The following is a 16,203-nucleotide window of genomic DNA, read 5'->3' as shown; positions in this document are numbered from 1 at the left end:
TGTTAAGAGGTCTTCATTTGCTGGGAAACTTTGCCCAGAGTTAGCAGAAGGATGGATAGAAAATAGCGTTTAAATGTCCACTTTTGCTGGCCGCTATGTCACACACTCTGGCTATAGCAGCTTAGTGAATCTTCATAACCTCTTGAAGCAGGCCAGGAGACTGGAATATAAAGATGCTAAATAATGTACCTATAGTCATACAGCACCTGAATGGCAGGGCTGGAAATTGAACCCAGCCTATCTGACTACTAAGGATAAAATTTTTTTCTGCTGTGCAAAGCTAGTTCTTTAGCACGGGTGTTCGTACATTTTCAGATTTCATTAAACTTTCAGGCTTCAACAACTTTGCATCTGGGAGAGACTTCAGAGGATGTAGTTCTGTGAGCTGCTCAGAACACCATGCTTGGGTGTAGAGAAGTTCAGTGATTTATCAGGTTGCACATAGATTATTGACAAACCTTAGTTCCAATCCAGTGTTCTTTTTTGCTAGACAAAAACTTTGTTGTTATATGTTTAAGTATTCCACTACTGCACTAACTTGTACAGACGACTTAGCCTGACATCTTTATTTAGAAAGGTCAGGCTGTTGGACATTATTGGGGTAGAATAATGGCGCATATTATATGGAGGTGGAATTTTCACTTCTTAAAGGAGTGTTAGATTATGCAGCTTTATTTTGGGTTTTAAGAATGACAGTTGGGCATATTTTGTACTTAAAAGTGTAACTTAGAAGAATAGCTGAGTCCCCATTTCAGAATGTGTGGGCTTCGTTTAAGATACAGAGCATCAGCCACAGTGAGTTACCACTTCACAAACTCCAATCAAAAAGACAAATAACAAGTATTGGCAATGATTTAGAGAACCCTCACATTGCTGATGGGGATGAAAAACGATGGAGCTGCTTTGGAAAACAGTAAAAATGATGGAGCTGCTTTGGAAAACAGTTTGGTAGTTCTTCAAAAGGTTCAATGTAAAGTTACCGTATGACCTAGCCATTCTACTCCTGGGTATATCTGCCCAAGAGAAATGAAAACCTATGTCCACACAAAAACTCGTACACATATATTTCACAGCAGCATTATTATGAATAGCCCAAAAGTGAAATAATCTAAATGTCCATCAGCTGATGAATGAATAAATAAGATGAAGTATATCCATACAGTGGAATATTATTGGGCCATAAAAAGGAATGAAATATTGACACATTCTACAACATGGATGAGACTTGAAAGCATTATGCTGAGTGGAAGAAGCCAGTCACAAAAGGCCTCATAGTACATGATTCCATTTATATGAAGTATCCAGAAGAGGCAAATTTATAGAGTTATGAGGTAGATTAGTGGTTCCTGGGGCTGGGGAAGACAGAAAAGGTTGGGGGGAAATGGGGGATGACTGTGAATGTGGATGGGGTTTCATTTTGGGGTGATGGTTGCACAACTCTGTGAATTTACCTAAACCATTTGGAATCCTGCACTGCTCATGTAGTTCCATTTCTTCACACCTTCTCATATGTGTTTCTATTGAATTGCTTTTAAAAAGATGATTTTCTAAAAGATATATACCATATAAGGATATGGGATTTGAAGAGCTACTTTTCTTTTTAAACTTTAGTGTGTTTTCAAGTTGTATTTTTGCTTAATTTCTATTAATTCCTTTAATTTTGTTATCCATTTGTGCATGCTTAAGGCTGGGAGAAAAAAATAGAGGCCTTTGTTTTTCTCTAAATTCTTTTGTTTTAATGGAAGGTAAAGTTTTTTTTTTTTGGAGATGGAGTCTTGCTCTGTCCCCCAGGCTGGAGTGCAGTGGTATGATCTTGGCTCACTGCAACCTCCGCCTCCTGGGTTCAGGTGATTCTCCTGCTTCAGCCTCTCAGGTAGCTGGGATTACAGGCGCCTGCCCAGCTAATTTTTGTATTTTTAGTAGAGATGGGGCTTCACCATGTTGGCCAGGCTGGTCTCAAACTACTGACCTCAGGCGATCCACCTGCCTCAGCCTCCCAAAGTGCTGGAATTACAGGTGTGAGCCACCATGCCCAGCTGGAAGGTAAAGATTTTTAAGAGCACTGATAATGGAGCTTCACTACTTGTTCTGTAATCAAGACTGAAAGCTGACCCAGACTGATTGTATTATTAGTCAGAGGGATTCCGAGTAGTTGCCTGCTGTGCAGTTTCATCTGTACTGTTTTGAGAGAGGCAGAGTAAGATGGGGATGTACAGTGGGTTGGTGAGGAATAAAGTAGGCAGTTACCAACTATTGTATTTAAAGCTTTATATAAGTATATAATTGAATTAGTTGAAATATATTAAAATTCATATAATTTCTGAGTTCATGGCTTATACTGTAAGTTTCTGCATGCACTGGATAGGGTCTAAGAAATTAAAATGTGGTACTTGATGTTCTTTAAAATGGCCTTTGAGTATTTGGTTCGCCTTGACTCTGTGTTTAAATAGGAATTGCTAATGGTTATCAGTGACTTGTAGTTCATTAAAAAATTGATTATAGGCCAGATACAGTGGCTAACACCTGTAATCCCAGCACTTTGGGAGGCCAAGGTGGGTGGATCACTTGAGGCCAGGAGTTTGAGACCAGCCTGGCCAACATGGCAAAACCCCATCTGTACCAAAAATACAAAAATTAGCCGGGCGTGGTGGTGCTTGCCTGCAGTCCCAGCTACTCGAGAGACTGAGGCACAAGAATCGCTTGAATGCAGGAGGCAGAGATTGCAATGAGCCCAAATCACACCACTGCACTCTAGCCTGGGCGACAGAGCAAGACTCCGTCTCAAAAAAAAAAAAAAAAAAAAATTGATTATAAAGCTTCTTAGCATTATGGTTTAAGGATTTTAGAAAACGTCAAGCCATGTTATTTTAGCACTTTAATGTTACTGAACTCAAGTTTTATGATAATATTGATTTTTAAAAATAAGACCTTTTATCTTGGCCATGAATGTTTGCTAAAAGTTAGTGAAGCTATTCAAAGGAATATTTTTATAAAAGGATAAATAATTTGTTTTTTAATATAATTTTTCTGGAGAAAAGGTTAATGGTTTTCTTAGAGGCGGGGGCATGGAGAGTTTATCCCAGTTCCTTTGCCCTAAATTGAGCTTTTTGAAAAGAAGGGACCACATGGGATAGATGAGGCTCAGGCTAGTCTGCTGACTCAGGGCTGTCTGACTTACCTTATTGTACTCCTTGACAGGCCTGTCCTCTCTGGAACAGAGTTCTCTCCCCTACTTTCCTCAACCCTAAGCCGGTTTTGGTTTGAAACCCTCTGGATCATAGCAGTTGCTCTGCACTTGCCTTTCTGGGCAGCTGGCGTTTGACTAGGAATGGGAGTTTGATGCAGAGGAAGGGAGGGCAGTGAGGGGCGGCATGCTATCATTCAGGACAGGAATTCTATGGGCCAAGGTTACTGGAATGGAATTGACGTGACTGAAGAAAGAGGGTGGGTCTGGGGAAATGCCTAGAAAGCAGGAGTGAGGTCCCCTCTGGGGTCCACTGTGGTCTTAGCAGCCCCAGGGGAATGCACTACATGAGAACTCCAAATTCTGGCCAATTCCTTGAATTTTTGGGAGGGACTGTGCTATGTATATAGATGTCTCACCAAACCTTGTTCTTGTTCTTGACACTGAAAATACCACCAGTGTTTGATCTGAAGTCTGTGGTAGGTTTATTTTCATTATTGAAGCCAATGAATTCAGATTATCATAATGATGGAGAATTATGAAGTAGTCTTTTTCTACTAGGGATTGATTTTCTAGGACCTTAACTAGGAGAACAATAACTTTCTTCATCCTCTACAAATGAATAGTAATTAATGGGATTCAATGTTTATATACATATGTAAGATTATGTATGTGTCCACCTAACAAGATCTCTTTTTCCCGAAGTGTACAATCATATCTCCTTTCAAATGTTTTAAAGGTTTTAGTGCATAATTCAGCCATCTAAAGTATACAATTCAGTGATTTTTAATATATTCATAGAGTTGTGCAACTATCATCGCAGTCAATTTTGGAACATTTTCATCACCTCCAAAGGAAATATTATACTCTAGCTATCATCTCCCATCCCTTCCTCTCCCCACCTCTAAGGAACCACAAATTTACTTTATATTTCTATAGATTTCCTTGTACCGGACATTTTGTATAAATAGCCTCATATCCTTTTAAGTTAAATATTAATGCTTACAAAAGCTCACTATTTAGAGGAAACTGGTGGTGAATTTTTAATTTTATATATCTAAATTTTCAAAACTGTTTAAAGTTAAAATGTTTTTTTTTACCCAGAAAAATCTTGAAATAATGTGCTGATCAAAGGTATGAGCAATACTTATGTCATCACTATCAGACATATGTAATCTTTCTATGTGATTATCAGCATGCCATTTGAAATAGTGAATTTCAAAGCCATAAGGCAGTTTTCTTCAATATTTGAAATGAGGTCTTCAAAGCTAGTTAGGAATGTTTACAGTTACTCAGTTTTGAATGACTCATTCATTTCAGGTGGGCGTTTTAGCTAGCAAAAACTTCATTACAGTGATAACTCGAGCTTTGTCAAGTTACTGCATTTCTTCAGGTTGGTTTGCCTTAAAGGAAAATTACCTCATATAAATTTCTGATAAATTTTTGTTGGCCTTGCCAAGGTAAATTTTAAATAGAATATTACCTTTACAGGGCCAGGCGTGGTGGCTCACGCCTGTAATCCCAGCACTTTGGGAGGCCGAGGTGGGCAGATCACGAGGTCAGGAGATCGAGACCGTCCTGGCTAACATGGTGAAACTCCATCTCTACTAAAAATACAAAAAATTAGCTCGGCGTGGTGGTGGGCGCCTGTAGTCCCAGCTACTCGGGAGGCTGAGGCAGGAGAATGGCGTGAACCCAGGAGGCAGAGCTTGCAGTGAGCAGAGATCACACCACTGCACTCCAGCCTGGGTGACAGAGCGAGACACTGTCTCAAAAAACAAAAAAGAGTATTACCTTTACAGAAAAAGGAATTGAGCACTGTATACTAGGTTGGTACAGTATCATTGTTTATAATATTAATGCTGAGATCCTAATTTTTTTTTTAACCTTGTTTTTTGGTTGTTTTGTTTTAACTTATATTTTAGGTTCGGGGTATGCGTGCAGGTTTGTTATGTAGGTAAACTCATGTCATAGGGTTGTACAAATCTTGTTGTACAGATTATTTCATCACCCAGATACTAAGCCTAGTACTCAATAGTTATTATTATTATTATTATTATTATCTGAGACGGAGTCTCACTCTGTCACCCAGGCTGGAGTGCAGTGGTGCAGTCTCGGCTCACTGCAACCTCTGCCTCCTGGGTTCGAGCCTCAGCCTCCTGAGTAGCTGGGATTACAGGCATGTGCCACCATGCCTGGCTAATTTTTGTATTTTTAGTAGAGATGGGGTTTCGCCATGTTCACCAGGGTGGTCTCAAACTCCTGACCTCAGGTGATCCACCCCCCTTGGCCTCCCAAAGTGCTGGGATTACAGGTGTGAGCCACTGTGCCCGGCCTCAATAATTATTTTTTCTGCACCTCTTCCTTCTCTCACCCTCCACCCTCAAGTAGGCCTCAGTGTCTGTTGTTTCCTTCTTTGTGTCCATGAGTTCTCATTATTTAGCTCCCTCTTGTAAATGAGAATGTGCGGTATTTGATTTTCTGTTCCTGTGTTAGTTTGCTAAGGATAATGGTCTCCCCCTGAATCCACGTTCCAGCAGAAGACATTATCTCATTCTTTTTTATTGCTGCATAGTATTCCATAGTGTATATGTACATTTTCTTTATCCAGTCTGTTGTTGATGGACATTTAGGTTGATTCCATGTCATTGCTATTGTGAATAGTGCTTCAGTGAGCATTTGAGTCCATGTGCCTTTATGGTAGTAGGACTTATGTTCCTCTTGGTATATACCCAGTAATGGGATTGCTGAGTTGAATGGTAGTTTGGTTATTAGCTCTTTGAAAAACTTCCAAACTGCTTTTCACAATAGTTGAACTAATTTACACTCTCACCAACAGTGTATAAGTGTTCCCTTTTCTCTGCAACCTCACCAGCATATGTTATATTTTGGCCTTTTAAATAGCCATTCTGGTGGCGTGAGATGGTATCTCATTGTGGTTTTGATTTGTGTTTCTCTAATGATCGGTGACAGTGAGCATTTTTTTCATATGTTTGTTGGCAGCATGTGTGTCTTCTCTAGAAAAGTCTCTGTTCATATCTTTTGTCCACTTTTTAACGCGGTTGTTAGTATTTTGTTCTTATAAATTTGTTTCAGTTCCTTATAGGTGCTGGATATTAGACCTTTGTCAGATGCATAGTTTGCATATATTTTCTCCCATTCTGCAGGTTGTCTGTTCACTCTGTTGATAGTTTATTTTGCTGTGCAGAAGCCCTTAAGTTTAATTAGATGGGATCATAATTCTAAAATAATATTTTTGTCTTAAGGAACAAAAAGAACCAAATAATCTTCAATAACCGATTTGTCCATGAATAGTGGGGACAGATTATATATGTGGTACTAGATCCAATGACATTGAGTACTGTGAGGATGAAGAATTCTCCTCTAAATGTTTTAATGCTACAGAATTTATGTAGGATCTGGTCTTAATGCACAAGCTGCTTATAATTTAGCAAAGAAGCAATACCAGCATCCTAGTTAGAATCATAACTTTTTTTTTTTTTTTTTTTTGAGATGGAGTCTCACTCTATTGGCCAGGCTAGAGTGCAGTGGTGCGAACTCCAGTCACTGCAAACCTCTGCCTCCTGGGTTCAAGCGATTCTCCTGCCCCTCAGACTCTCGAGTAGCTGGGATTACAGGCACCCGCCACCATGGCCAGCTAATTTTTGAATTTTTGGTAGAGAACGGGGTTTCACCACGTGGGCCAGGCTGGTCTTGAACTCCTGACCTCAAGTGATCCATCTGCTCTGGCCTCCCAAAGTGCTGGGATTACAGGCATGAGCCATGATGCCTGGCAGAATCATAACATTTTTTGGTTTATGTAAAGATCATTATCTTAAAAACCAAGGTTACATAATCTCTGATTTGAGACTGCTGTCTTTATCAAGTTTGGCAAAGGTAAAAGTATTCCTTATCAAGAGTAATTGCCGATGTTGAAAACAGTCTCAAGATTTTCCTTCTGGGTATGCTGCTTTTTGTTAGAAGCAGATATACTTGGTTAATTTCCAAGCCAGGCACTGTATTTTCTGAACGTGAATGGCACAACAATCCTGAGTTCTTATTTTCGATGTACCAGCAGCAATTAATGCCATAGGAGAGTCTTGTAATGAGAACTGTTATCAGCTTTACACCCCTGGACAAGTCTTTTGAGGAATCCTGCAGATGAAAATATTGGAATTGGGGGAGCTTTGGCATAGTACATTCCAGGTAACCATTCATTGAATGTGTGAGCTTTCTTGAAGAGTATTTTTAGAAACAGAAAAGCCTGTCAGCTTTGGGCCAGTTTTATATTTGGTGTTTCTAAGGAAACAGCAAATGTCTAAGAGGACAGGCTTTCATGGTGATTTCTTTATCAAGTTGACCCCTGTGTGGGTGGATAATGGAGCCCAGTTTGAATTTGACCAAAAAAACATCTGTGCCATTCCCACTGTTTAAAATAGGTAAAGGCATTTGGTTTGAGAATTTTGGTCAGTAATTTATTTCCCCTCTCTCCTCTTCCCAAATTCTGTTAACTCTTATTGTCTGCTGTGAACTTGGAAGCATTTATGATTCTTTGATTAAAAAGAATTAAGCATCAGGATTTGTGAGACAAATTAAAATTCACCCAGAATTGGAAGAGACCCAAGACGTGACAAGTAAGTTCTGTGTGGGTCCCTGAATTGGATTCTGGAACAGAAAAGATACATTGGTGGAAAAACTGGTGAATCTTGAATAAAGTCTGTAATTGGATTAGCATTGTGCCAGTGTTACTTTCTTAGTTTTGATAATTGTGCTATGGTGATGTAAGATGCTAACATTGTGGGGAAACTGGGTGAAGGATAGATGTCAACTCTATTATTTTTGAAACTCTTCTATAAGTATACAATTTTTGGCCAGGTGTGGTGGCTCACACCTGTAATCCCAGCACTTTGGGAGGCTGAGGCAGGCAGATCACCTGAGGTCAGGAGTTCAAGACCAGCCTGGCGAACGTGGTGAAACCCCATCTCTACTAAAAATACAAAAATTAGCCAGGTGCGGTGGTGGGTGCCTGTAATCCCAGCTATTCAGGAGGCTGAGGCTGGAGAATCTCTTGAACCAGGAGGTGGAGGTTGCAGTCAGCAGAGATTGCACCATTGCACTCCAGCCTGGGTGACGAGAGTGAAACTCCATCTCAAAAAAGAAAAAAGTATACTATTTTCTCAAAATTAAACAAATCTTAAAATCAACTAGAAATGTCTGAGAGAATAGGAACGAAATGCCAAACTCTTGTTTTTCTGTTGAATACTTTAGTAAATGTTTGGGTCTTTAATTGGACACAGACATGATTTTGAAGGGAGGATGGTCAGAGGAAAAAAGGATCAGTATCTTCATGTGTTTGTTGTGATGAGTAGATGGGAAAACCCTTGCTCTCGGGGCATCAAAGAACATTCCCTATGCTCACAAACAGCACCAAGGGTTTGTTTGCGTAATGTCTGATCTAGTTGCTTAAGTTGAAAAAGTAGGTAGCAAAGTAGACTGCTGTTTCTGCTCAGTTTAGTCACGTGAGCTTCTGTGTAGTTATCTAGAAAGTTGCATCTAAGTGTTTGTTCTACTACTTATAGCTGAGTCACTCAACAGACAGCAAAAGCTTACTCAGAAATGCTAATCAGCAACCCTTTCAAGAGGGACAATGCTTAGAGAGAACAAAAGGAGAGGACTGACCATTGTGGGGCTGTAGGGATGTTTAACAAAGAAATTTCCTGAAATCCATGAGGTTGGGTTTGGTCATTCAAATGCTGACCCATTCTTTTCTCTTAAATGAAAGCCAGCTCTTCAAAACTGAAACCATAGGTTTTTAGCCTTTACTATTTTATATTAGATGTCATTAAAAATTATTTGGGGTTGAGTTTGGGATGGTGTTAGTCACTCTGACGGATTATTCTATGTATCTTCAGTCTACGTATAACATATACCATACGTAAGGCTTTTGGAGAGTGTTGGCAGATTTCAGCTTAGAAAAGACTTCAGCTTGAGAGTGGACCTAACTCTCATGTACGTTCTCTGTCTATATCCGTGGTCTCCAAAACTTTTTCATTGGATGTCCCATTTGTAACACTTTTTTTTTTTTACTTTTTGGAGTCTTGCTCTGTTGCCAGGCTGGAGTGCAGTGGTGCAATCTCGGCTCACTGCAACCTCTGCCTCCTGGGTTCAAGTGATTCCCCTGCCTTAGCCTCCCAAGTAGCTGGGACTACAGGTGCGCGCCACCATGCCCGGCTAATTTTTTGTATTTTAGTAGAGACGGGGTTTCACCATTTTGGCCAGGATGGTCTCGATCTCCTGACCCCATGATCTGCCCTCCTCGGCCTCCCAAAGTGCTGGGATTACAGGCATGAGCCACCGCGCCCGGCCGGTAAAATTTTTTAGCATGAACCTTTGATATGTATATTTAAAACATTTGTATACATGTGCTGTCCTTGTTAGTTATTATCTGAAGACCCAGTACGTATTTACCAAGATTCTCCTTTAAGAATTGTGGATGTAAGTACATATTGTTCACAGTCTTCTCTGTTATTTTGAGTGCTTTTGGCCGTTTTGTCAGATTTGATTAAATTACCCTAATGTTTAACCTAGTAAAATGGTTTTAAAGAGCTTTTGCTAGGAATGTAAGTGTCAATTCTGCTGCTTTTTATTTTCTTGTAATTGCATTATTAATAAGTATAATTTCCAATTTGTGGTTTTGTTGTATGATTCTTAAGCCATTTATTCTTTTGAGAGGGTTAATTTAGTTTAAATTAGATAAAGTGATCCATGACTCCACCTAGCTGGGACCTGGAAATTGAAATGTGTAGTAGTAAGGAGAGAGACAGACAGGGAGGGTACCACTGTTATCCCTGTATCAGCTCAGGCTGCCACAGCAAAATACGTAGACTGGGGGGCATAGGCAGGTGTTCATCTTCTCATAGTTCTAGAGGCTGGAAGTCCAAGATCAGGGTGCCAGCATGATCCGGTTCTGGTGCGGGCTCTCTCCTGGCTTGCAGATAGCTGCCTTCTTGCTGTGTCCTCCCAGAACAGAGAGAGTGAGTAAGAGCAAGAGCGAGAGTGAGGGAGTGACAGAGTGAGAGCTCTCTGTCTCTAATAAGGGCACTAATCCCATCTTGAGGGTCCCACCCTCATGATCTCATCTAATCCTAATTATCTCCAAAAGGGCCCAACAGTGGCATCCCATCACATTGGGGGTTAGGGCTTCAACATATGAATTTTAGGAAGGACACAGTTCAGTCCATAGCACCACCCACCCTTCCCATTTAAGGAGGTTCCTCTCCAGCCACATTGTGTAGAATTACGTTGGGACGCCAGTGTCAGTGCATTTAATAAATGTTCCTGAAGCTTATTTTTTGGAGGTATGTATAAATATAAGCTCTGATAGTGTCTTCCCAAACCCCACTTGGGAGCCACCTGCTTTAAATTCAGTTGATTAGAGCCCTACTTCCTTAGAGGAAAGCCATCTGGTCAGACCCAGTCTGACTTTTACTTTAGGCCTTAGGAACTCTGAGACTGATCGTGAGTCTTGTTCCTTAAGTACCATTCGTAATCCTATATTTGGTATATGTGAGGTAAGCATTGCAGTCCCTCTCTGTCAAGAATTGGGGGTGCGTGGTTAGTGGCAACACTGCAGGGAAAGTAGAAGGATGGGGCAAAGCTGCTGGTAGAGACCAGTGAGCTGGGCCTGAAAGATGAGTAGGAGTCAGCCTGGAAACTTGGGTGGGGCTTGGTGGGGAGGGCAGGCCAGACGTGGGGAACCCCATGTGCAGAGGTGCAGAAGAGTGTAATGGCCAGGTGTGTGTCTTTCCAGAAAAGATGTGGAAGAAGAAGGTGATGTGGTTTGGCTCTGGGTCCCTACCCAAATCTCATCTTGAATGGTAGCTCCCATAATTCCCATGTGTTGTGGGAGGGATCTGGTGGGAGATGATTGAATCATGGGGGCAGTTTCCCCCATACTGTTCTCGTGGTAGTGAATAAATCTTATGAGAGCTGATGGTTTTATCAGGGGTTCCAGTTTTGCATCTTCCTCATTCTCTCTTTGCCTGCTGCCATCCATGTAAGACGGGACTTGCTCCTCCTTGCCTTCCACCATGATTGTGAGGCTTCCTCAGCCATGTGGAACTGTAATTCCAATTAAACCTCTTTCTTTTGTAAATTGCCCAGTCTGGGGTATGTCTTTATCAGCAGCGTGAAAACGGACTAATACAGAAGGGGGATGATGGACAAAGGGCTGTGAAAGGCCAGGCTACTGGAGACGGGCTGCTGTAGCCAGGAAAAACTTTTATGCGCCAAGTGACAAAGTGATAGTACTTGGGTTTGATGTGCACAGCCACCTGCTCTGCATTTAGGGTAAGCACATGAGGCTGCCGTCATTGCCCAGGAAGAGGTGCAGGGCTGTACTGCTGCAGGAGAAGAGAAGCACTTGAGATGGTTAGCAGTGGGACTGTAAGTGGACAGAGCACTAGGCAAGTGTGATTCCCAGGTTCCAGTGTTAGTGACGGAGAAGGTGTTGATGCTGTTTCTTGTGTTTCTGAGTTTTGTTTTGAACTATTTTCAACTGTGGATTGGGGCAAGGTGATTGACCTCAGAATAGCAGTAGCAGAAAGCCCCTTTCACCCCAGTATGAGACCACCCCAGGGGAGCAGAGATACACATATAGGGGGCAACCTCCGTTGGCTGCGTCATGAAGGAGCTCCTTCCTCCAGCAGGGTTGGGGCAGCGCTGGCTCTCATGGAGAGACACCAAACTTTTTGACAGGTCTTTCCCTACCTCTAGATCTGTTTGGTTTCAAGATACTCCAATTAGTAAACTGGAAGTAGAATAATGTCATAGCTTGTAGCATGGTGAGAATTAGATGAGAACGGCTGGGCATAGTGGCTCACACCTGTAATCCCAGCACTTTGGGAGGCCAAGGCAGGAAGATTGTTTGAGGCCAGGAGTTTGAAACCAGCTTGGGCAACATAGTGAGACCCTATCTCTACAAGAAAAAAATAATTAGATGAGAATGTACTTGTTTAAGGCCGCACTGTGTAAGAGCTCACAGACTCACACAGAGTTGCTCATTGACACCAGTTATCTGGTTATTACGGATGTTGTTCTTCTTTGCCACTCATTTTGCTCTCTGTCTAATTCTTTGATAACCAAAACAATCAATTATAAGCTGTAACTCAGGGAAAAGGGAAGTGGACTTACGTATTACTCTGCCCAAGAGTTACACGTTGCCAAGGGGAGAAATACGCAGGCTGAAGAATCACAAGGTAGGTTTTAGGCATTAGGGTCTTTTGTACATATATATTTTCTAGCCTGTAACTGCTAAGAACAAGCAGGCTGGACTGCGAGCATAAGACGAGTCTAAAATGTGTTTGAGAGTGTGTATGTGTGGACTGGTGTTAAATCAAGAAACTGGCTTCTCCTTTTGGTGTCGTGAAAGAACGCAGTTGCATATAAATTCACATTAAATTCACTGACACCTCCTCCTGCAAACAAACACCAGGATTCTTTATCATAGAATGGTTCAAACCTTAAACTTGGTCCACATGTGTGACTAGAGTTGTACTGAATTGTGACTATAAAGTCTGCATCTGTATCTTTCTACCCTCCCTCCTTTTTTCCCTTCCATCTTGTTTGGGACCATCAACTTTTTGGCTCTGTGGGGCTCTGCTTTGAATATCTCTGAGGAACTTGGCACTGTGCATAATATGAAAACGGAATACTTAATTGTAGATTCGGTGATATAAAGGAATATTATTTATTTATTTAGTTTTTAAAAATTTTTTCTTTTTTTGAGACAGAGTCTCGCTGTTGCCCAGGCTGGAGTGCAGTGGCGTAATCTTGGCTTACTGCAACCTCCCACTCCTGGTTCAGGTGATTCTCCTGCCTCAGCTTCCTGTGTAGCTGGGACTACAGGTGCCCACCAGCAGGCCCAGCTAATTTTTTTGTATTTTTGGTAGAGATCGGATTTCACTATGTTGGCCAGGCTAGTCTCGAACTCCTGACCTCAAGTGATCCGCCTGCCTCAGCCTCCCAAAGTGTTGGGATTACAGGCGTGAGCCACCGCAACCGGCAGGAATATTCTTTAAATTATTGAATAAAAAATATGACTCTTTTGTTTTTATTCCAGTGAAAGGTGGAAGTTTTGAAAGTATTGCTGTCTAGCATGTGAAACATGTTACCAAGCTCTGACAGTTTAAAAATAGAGCTCTTTATTTTAAAACAGTAAGGCCATTTGCTGAATAGTATCACAATTATTTCTCTAGTACTCAGCTTTGTTAAAACTGCCTCATAGTCATTTTTTAATGTTACCTTTACAAATTAGAATTCATTAACCATTCTAACATCGATGTACCAGAGTAAATTGAATAATTTCACATAATGACGATGCTGTGGTAAGGCAGAAACATGAACTTCTCCCAGTATCACTGTTTTGACTGTCAGCTGTCATGCAGTTTCAACACTACACCTATTTCAACAAAGTTTTGTTCACTGTATAAGATTAGACATAGCAGAGGAAGTAATTTTAAGTACAGGATAGTGCATGTGTGTGTGTATGTTGGGGAGGTACCACCATTATTCTCTGTACATGGGTCAGTCATATTTGTAAGCCAAACAATGTGGACAGTGGAAAGTCAAAAAACTCCAAGACAGAAAATAACATAAGGGAAGATTTCTTTTCGTACTTTTACCAATCTCCTTCCACTGCTTTATCTAAATGTGTACACACATAGGCGCATGCCATATCTTTTAACGCTTGTAATTCAATGGGCCTACACGTGAACATCTGTCTTCCTGGCGGACACACCATTTCACCTGGAAAACCATTCTAGTCCACAGTGAGCTGGTGTTGAAAGTTCTTCCTCTGCATCAAAGCTTCCTGTGAGTCCCAGACAGTGGTTCTAGACTGTGGCCGACGCATAAGCGGCAGTTGACCCATAACAACTGCAAACATGTTTAATTACTATAACAAAACGTTAATTCTCACATTATATTTGAGTTAGTATTGGACTGTCAGGAATTTAGTAGTTCTCTTAATGTTTAGTTTGATAGTCACAGACCCGTTTATAGAGATGACTCTTCAGGGCTGTCCCAGGGAGCATATGTGGCCTCTCCATGTGTTGTTGGGTGTTCTATCACATCGTTGGGAAAGAGTGAGTTTTCTTATTTCACCAATTGACAACATTGCTCCTATACGTAACAAAAATTTAAATCAGGGTTGGAAAAGCTTTCAATTTTTTGCCCCTAAAATTGTACCCCCAAACTCCAATACTCCATGTTAGTATGTACGAACTCTGAGGAAATGCTGAGAAAACTGGAGACTGTTACCTGCTGACAGTCTTTTCCTGTGTCTAGTTCACTTTCTGAGGTCCTTCTTTGTCTAGTTTTGTGGTCCCTTTGCTAGTATTTTGTATGGATAGTTGATGGGTGCAGTGTGAAATGCAGTATTCCAAACATTTTTTTTTTATCATGTGTCATGCACTTAAGTAGACAAGAAGCTATTTTCAATTCAGTGCTGGTGTTTGCCATAGAGTTAAATACGTTTTTTATAGAAATCAACCTGTGATATTTATAAAGATTTTAGAAGAGTAGATTATAAGAAAGTTAACTGACTTGGATTTTAAACCATAGTACTTTTTATATAAATAGTTTAAAGATACTGATTTAGCATTCTTCACAGCCAAGTATGTTTTCTTATATATCCTGAAGATAAATTTATTATGTGCCATTTTTTGAACTATTGTGTTAAGGGACATGATGAATTTTGATATTTTGAGATACTACCATTAGAAAAAAATGAAGGCAGTCTGAATATGTAGCCCTTTAAAAGAAACTTATGTGCTGCTTACTGTTTGAAATGCATTGAATATTTTAAAATTAGGACAGCATCAACATGGCTCCACATATACCGGTGGAATAATTGTTACAACAAATAGAGGCTGGGCGTGGTAGCTCACACCTGTAATCCCAGCACTTTGGGAGGCTGAGGCAGGTGGTTCGCCTGAGCTCAGGAGTTTGAGACCAGCGTGGGGCAACATGGTGAAACCCCATCTCTATCAAAAGTACAAAAAATTAGCTGAGCATGGTGATGCACGCCTGTGGTCCCAGCTACTTGGGAAGCTGAGGTGGAGGATCGCTTGAGCCTGGGAGGTGGAGGTTAAAGTGAGCTGAGATTGCACCACTGCACTCCAGCCTGTGTGATGGAGCAAAACCCTTTCTCAATTAAAAGTATGAATAGTAATAATATAACGAATAGAGCTGTGGTTGAGTTCTGCAGAAGTGATGAGCTAAGATGTATTATCTGACTTGAAAGACGGTCTCTAACTAAAAAGGTCAATTGTTTTGTAAAACCTTTTTGCCAAGGTTTATGTTCTCCATAAAATTCTCAAAATACAATTTTGCGGAGTCTTTGCAGAATGATGTCGGTGCTAGTATTTACTTTTGCTTTCCAGTTCTCGTTCTTGGCATGTTTGTATTCCACAGGCTGTCATGTATCTCTCATTTCCTGTTTTGTGCATATAAAGGTAACTTGGTTGGCAAATCCATGATATATAGATCGGTATTTTATTTTTAGCCTTACATTGCATAAGAAAAATCTAGGTTCATTTCGTCTGGGGCAGGCTCTGATTTCTGTTTGCAGCCAGCACTCCTAGTGATTTTGTTGAAGGTGGTCCTCATTTGTTGTCACCCTCATGTGACAAGGTATAGTTCATAGGAATTTTTTGAAGATTAAATGAGTTAATATGCTTGAGGCACTTTAAACAGCACCTCACTGAGTGCTTTATAAATTTTGCTATTACTGGGCTGGGTGCGGTGGCTCACGCCTGTAATTCCAGCACTTTGGGAGGCCGAGGGGGGTGGATCATGAGGTCAGGAGATCGAGACCATCCTGGCTAACATGGTGAAACCCCATCTCTACTAAAAGTACAAAAAATTAGCTGAGCATGGCGGTGGGCGCCTGTAGTCCCAGCTACTAGAGAGGCTGAGGCAGGAGAATGGCGTGAACCCGGCAGGCGGAGCTTGCAGTG

The 16,203-nt window shown here is 41.0% G+C and overlaps 1 protein-coding gene across 2 annotated transcripts in view; it reads left to right on the top strand.

Annotated features, from left to right (window-relative positions):
• ATP8A2 (ATPase phospholipid transporting 8A2) overlaps nt 1–16,203 on the top strand; it is a 713,978-nt gene that overhangs the window by 102,800 nt on the left and 594,975 nt on the right. The gene's annotated exons all lie outside the window — the stretch shown is intronic.

The sequence above is a fragment of the Hylobates moloch genome, unplaced genomic scaffold, assembly GCF_009828535.3.
Source record: "Hylobates moloch isolate HMO894 unplaced genomic scaffold, HMol_V3 SCAFFOLD_4, whole genome shotgun sequence".
NCBI lineage: Eukaryota > Metazoa > Chordata > Mammalia > Primates > Hylobatidae > Hylobates > Hylobates moloch.
The sequence above is the reverse complement of the archived record's forward strand: the minus strand, read 5'-3'. Positions and strand labels throughout refer to the sequence as shown.